The sequence below is a fragment of the Sorex fumeus genome, unplaced genomic scaffold, assembly GCF_029834395.1.
Source record: "Sorex fumeus unplaced genomic scaffold, SorFum_2.1 ptg000002l, whole genome shotgun sequence".
Classification (NCBI taxonomy): domain Eukaryota; kingdom Metazoa; phylum Chordata; class Mammalia; order Eulipotyphla; family Soricidae; genus Sorex; species Sorex fumeus.
Window position 1 is genome coordinate 6,675,117 of NW_026606059.1, and position 6,015 is coordinate 6,681,131.

Genomic DNA, 6,015 nt, shown 5'->3' on the forward strand with positions numbered 1-6,015 from the left:
TTTCTACTGAAAGTCAGATAGTTAAGAAATTGGTTTCTGTGTTCTGGAGTCCTGGCCGTGCTGTGCTGGAGAGCCGCTCGCGGGGGCAACCGGTGGCCTCGGTAGGGCGTGAAGGGCGGAGCGAAACGCCCCCCTTCCCATGAGGTTTTAGTCGCCCCCACACTCCCGGCTCATACCTGCTGTCCACAAGGCTCCCATGTGGCCGCCATCCTTCTTTCCAGAGAAGAGAGGGCGAATGGGGCAACACCCTTTCCCCTCCGGCAGACTTGATGTCCTTGATCAATGCATAGTCCGTTCACTTTTCTGCTCCAAGCTGCTGGGTTCTGCATTAAGCCCTTGTGCTTCTGGGGCTGTGGCCGTGCTGGAGAGCCGCTCGTGGGGGGCAACTGGTGACCTCGGTAGGGCGTGAAGGATGGACCGGAACGCCCCCCTTCCCATGAGGTTTTAGTCGCCCCCACACTCCCGGCTCATACCTGCTGTCCACAAGGCTCCCATGTGGCCGCCATCTTTCTTTCCAGAGAGGAGAGGGCGAATGGGGCAACACCCTTTCCCCTCCGGCAGACTTGATGGGCTGGATCAACGCATAGTCCTTTCACTTTTCTGCTCCAAGCTGCTGGGTTCTGCATTAAGTCCTTGTGCTTCTGGGGCCGTGGCCGTGCTGGAGAGCCGCTCGTGAGGGGCGACTGGTGACCTCGGTAGGGCGTGAAGGACGGACTGGAACGCCCCCCTTCCCATGAGGTTTTAGTCGCCCCCACACCCCCGGCTCATACCTGCTGTCCACAAGGCTCCCATGTGGCCGCCATCTTTCTTTCCAGAGGGAGGAGGGCAGAAGGGAGCAACACCCTTTCCCCTCTGGGCAGAAATGATTGCCTGGATTAACGCATAGTCCTTTCACTTTTCTGCTCCAAGCTGCTGGGTTCTGCATTAAGCCCTTGTGCTTCTGGGGCTGTGGCCGTGCTGGAGAGCCGCTCGTGGGGGGCAACTGTTGACCTCGGTAGGGCGTGAAGGACGGACCGGAATGCCCCCCTTCTCGTGAAGTTTTAGTCGCCCCCCACACCCCCGGCTCATACCTGCTGTCCACAAGGCTCCCATGCGGCCGCCATCCTTCTTTCCAGAGAAGAGAGGGCGAATGGGGCAACACCCTTTCCCCTCTGGTCAGAAATGATGGCCTGGGTTAACTCATCGTCCGTTCACTTTTCTGCTCTAAGCTGCTGGTTTCTACATTAAGTCCTTGTGTTTCTGGGGCTGTGGCCATGCTCCAAACTTAACTCTGATTTTCAGGGAGAAAGATTGGGTGGTTTACTTCTCATTGATCACTTTACGCGGCCGCGCGGTTTTGAGAAAAAGTCCTCGTTCCCGCATACTCGAGCTGTGTTTGTAGAGGCTTCTGGTCACCAGGGTTCCATCTGGGGGAGGCGGGATGCGGCGCCTACTCCATCTGGAACTTGCCGGTGCTCTCGGCTCTTTTTGGAACCTGTTTTTTCTTTTTTCTTTTCCTCCGGGATCCCGCACCCTCCATGTGTTCCTTCTCTTATTCTGAACGCTTCAAAACGTCCCAAAATTTCAAACGGGATCGGACCACCGTCTCCTTCATGCAAAATTCTACTTCACAGAGCAGGGAGAAAGGGCTGCAAAGTTCAAAAAGAGAACTCCCAGAACGACCACCAACTGGGAATTCTTTGGTACTATTGCGGCAACATGGGGAGATGCCATTGTTGACAACATTGACGAGGAATACGATCGACTGGTTCAGCACCTCCATGAATGTGCGAGGAAGGCCAAGAGAGAGATAGCCACAAAAAATCGCCTGTCTTCAAAAACTCTGGAGCTAATGCGCCAGCGTGGTTTGGCGCATGCCTCGGGCAACCGCAAGCTAACATCCGAGCTCGCAAAGCAGTGCAGAGATGCGATCAAGGAAGACCTCAAAGAGAGAAGAGCAGAAGTACTGGTAGATGCGGCAGAAGCCGGGAAAAGTATTTGTAACGCCCGCCTGTCCTTCGCCAACTATAAGACCAAGATGACTGCCCTCCGACGTCCTGATGGATCCATCACATCCTCCAGAATGGCAATGGAGAAGATTATCCATGACTTCTACTCAAATCTCTTCGATAGCCATGTCCACTTGCCGACATACCAAATTCCACAGGATGGATATGTCGTTCCCAATGTTCTCCCTTCCGAAATCCGACATGCCATTTTGTCGTTAAAGAAACAAACAGCACCCGGCCCAGACAAGGTCAGACCTGAACACCTGAAGAACCTGCCGTCAGTACTCATCAATACACTGGCTCGGCTCTTCACTCACTACCTGTCTGAATGCAAGGTTCCGTCCCAATGGAAAACCAGCAGGACCGTACTACTGTTCAAGAAGGGAGACATCCATGACATTGGCAACTATTGCCCGATCTGCCTATTGTCTGTCATCTACAAGTTGTTCACTCGAGTCATCCTAAATAGGATTGGCAGAACACTAGATGAAGGACAACCATGCGAGCAAGCCGGATTCCGCAAAGGATTCAGCACCATCGACCATATCCACACGATAACCAAGCTCATTGAGGTTTCTCAGGAGTTCAAGATGACACTCTGTTTAACGTTCATTGATTTAAAGAAGGCCTTTGATTCTGTTGAGACGGAAGCGGTCATTGAAGCCCTAGCCAATCAGGGCATTCAAGCCCAATACATCAGGATCCTCCGTGAGCTCTATTGCGGATTCACTACCAGGATCTCACCATTCTACAAAGAAGTGATCGTTGATGTCAAGAGAGGGGTGCGGCAGGGTGATACCATTTCACCGAAACTCTTCAGTGCCACCCTCAAGAACATCATGCGATGACTGGAATGGGAAGGAATGGGAGTGAAGATAGATGGTCGGCAACTACACCACCTCCGCTTTGCTGATGACATTGTTTTAATAACACCAAACATCAGCCAAGCGGCACAAATGCTGGCCGACTTTGACCGTGAGTGTGGAAAGGTAGGACTACAGCTGAATCTTACGAAGACAATGTTTATGAGAAACAGCCTCGTTCCTGACGCCCCATTCGCTCTCAACGGAACGACCATCTCCGAATGCAACAGCTATGTGTACCTAGGTCGAGAGGTCAACATGACAAATGACCTGGCACCCGAGCTGTGCAGGAGGAAGAGAGCGGCTTGGGACGCCTTCAAGAACGTAGAAGAAATAGCTAAGAGGACGAAGAATCTCCGGCTCCGGGCACATCTCTTTGATTCCACTGTTCTTCCTGCATTAACATATGCCTCAGAGACCTGGGCCATACGCAAACAAGATGAGAACGCTATTCAGGTCTCACAAAGAAGAATAGAAAAAGCTATGATTGGAATATCACGTTTCACTCAAATTAGAGAAAGAATCCAGAGTTCTGACATCCATCGACGATCAAGAATCAGGGACGCTGTCTCATTTGCCAAGGTGTCGAAAATCAGATGGGCTGGTCACGTAATGAGATTTAAAGACGACCACTGGACTAGAGCTGTTACCGACTGGATTCCACGGGATGTCAAAAGACCGCGTGGCCGCCCACCTACCAGATGGTCAGACTTCTTTGTCAAGATCATGAACTATCGGTTTGAGGCCCTTCATGTTCCCGGAGTGAACAGATGCCATTGGGCTACACTAGCACGCGACAGGGACAAATGGAGACGTTACTGGCGCCCGCTCGAGCAAATCGACGACTAACGGGAAGTTAAGTAATTTAAGAAGTGATACTTTCCATGTTGTACCACTTGTATGTAAATTTCATGACTTCGTCTTTTCTAACAGCTGCATAGAACTCCATTGTATAGATGTACCAAAGTTTCTTTAACCAGTCATCTATTCTCGGGCACTCAGGTTTTTTCCAGATTCTGGCTATTGTAAAGAGTGCTGTAATGAACAGACAATTGCAGATGTCACTTCAACTATACTTTTTTGCCTCTCTGGGATATATTCCCAGGATGGTATTGCTGGATCAAATGGGAGCTCAATTTCTAGTTTTTTGAGAATCGTCCATACTGTTTTCCAAAAGGGCTGAACCAGTTGGCATTACCGCCAACAGTGAAGGAGTGTCCCTTTCTCACCACATCCACGCCAGCACTGGTTGCTTTTGTTCTTGTGGATATGGGCCAGTCTCTGTGGTGTGAAATGATATCTCATTGTGGTTTTGATCTGCATCTCCCTGATGATTAATGATGTTTATAATGTTTTAATACTATTGTAGCGCTGTAGCACTGTCCTCCTGTTATTCATCGATTTGCTCAAGTGGGCCCAGAACATCTCCATTGTGACACTTGTTACTGTGTTGTGCATATCAAATACATCAGGGATAGCTTGCCAGGCTTTGCCGTGAAGGCGCAATATTCTTGGTAGTTTACTGGGCTCTCCGAGAGGAGGAATCAAACCCAACTTGGTCTGGTCGGCTGCGTGCAAGGCAAATGCCCTACCCACTGTGCTATTGTTCCAGTCCATTAATACTATTATAAATGAAACTATATCCCAAAATTCCTTTTCAGAGCATATATAATGTATATATGCAATTATTTACTGAAGTAACTGTTGTAAGATTATAGAAATTTCAAGTGTACATCATTATAAGTTACTGTTTATATTACACTAAGTCCACGATCAAAAATTTGATTCTATCCTTTACTATACAATTATCCCTTTTGTCTCAATTTACTTACCCCATTACCTTTTGTTTCTTGTAATTACTGCCTCATCTTATAGTACAATGGCTTACTTTTGTCTTCTTTAGCTCATTTGTTTCTTTGCTTCATATACTATACATCAGTGAAATTATATGGTGTTTGTCTTTCACCATCTGCTTTATTTCACATAATATAATCCATCTGGATTACCCATATAGCCACAAAAGGCAAAACTTTATTTTTTATACATAAATAGTATTCCAATTTGTATATATGCCAGGTTTTTATCCCTTAATTAATCAGTGGGCACTTAGAGTGTTCTTAGCTATTGTAAATAACGCTGCAATAAACATGGAGACCTGTATATTTTTCCAAATTGTGTGTTTTGGGGTCAATATTCAGAAATAAATAATGTATGCATTTGCAATTTCTATTTCTAGTGTGTTGAGGAAACTACCCTTTTCCTATTGTCTGCACCAATTTATACTCTCAACAATAGAACAAAGTGTGCATTTCTCCCTCAATGTCCTCTAAACCTTGCTGTTTCTTGTCTTCTAGAAAAACAGTCATTCTCACAGGTGTGACATGATGTTTCAGTTGTATTGATTTGCAAACCCCTAACAATGGAGAGATAATGAACATCTTTTCAGGTGCTTACTGGTGCTTTCAGGTGCCATCTGTATGCCTTCTTCGGATAAATGTATTTATGTCATTGGCCCATTTTTAAATTGAATTATTTGCCTTTTTTTATTTTATATATACAGAATTCTTTATATATGCCATATAATAGCTCCTGGTTAGAATATGATTTTCTTTTATCTTCTCCTAATCAGTAAGATGGTTTTTTTTCACCTTGATTAATGTTTCTCTCACTGTACAGAAGATTTTTCACTTGATGTGGTCAGATTTGTTCATTTTTGCTGTTGCTTCCCTTACCATTGGAGTGGACTTTCCAAACACATCTCAAAATTACTGTCAAGGAGCAGATTGCACGTTTTCTTTTATATATTCATGAGTTCATCTCTTTAAATCCTTAATTCAGTTTGAATAAATTTTTGTAAATGCTGTCTATTAATTGTAAATGGAATTTATTATTTTGAGATAATATGTTCCTTTTATACCTCTTATATTGTGTGAGACAATATGTTTAGTCTTATCAAACTCACTGTGTTTATTAAGATGAACATATTTTTATCCCCTCTTCTGTTGATGTGGTTGTCATATTTATTGGTTTGTTTATGTCATACTCTCTTGCATCCCTGGATTAAATCCTCTTAATGATGTAATATAATTTTTAATATAATCTTCAATATAGTTAGCTAGTATTTTGTTGAGGATTTTTGTAGCTGTGTTCATCTAGATATTCTA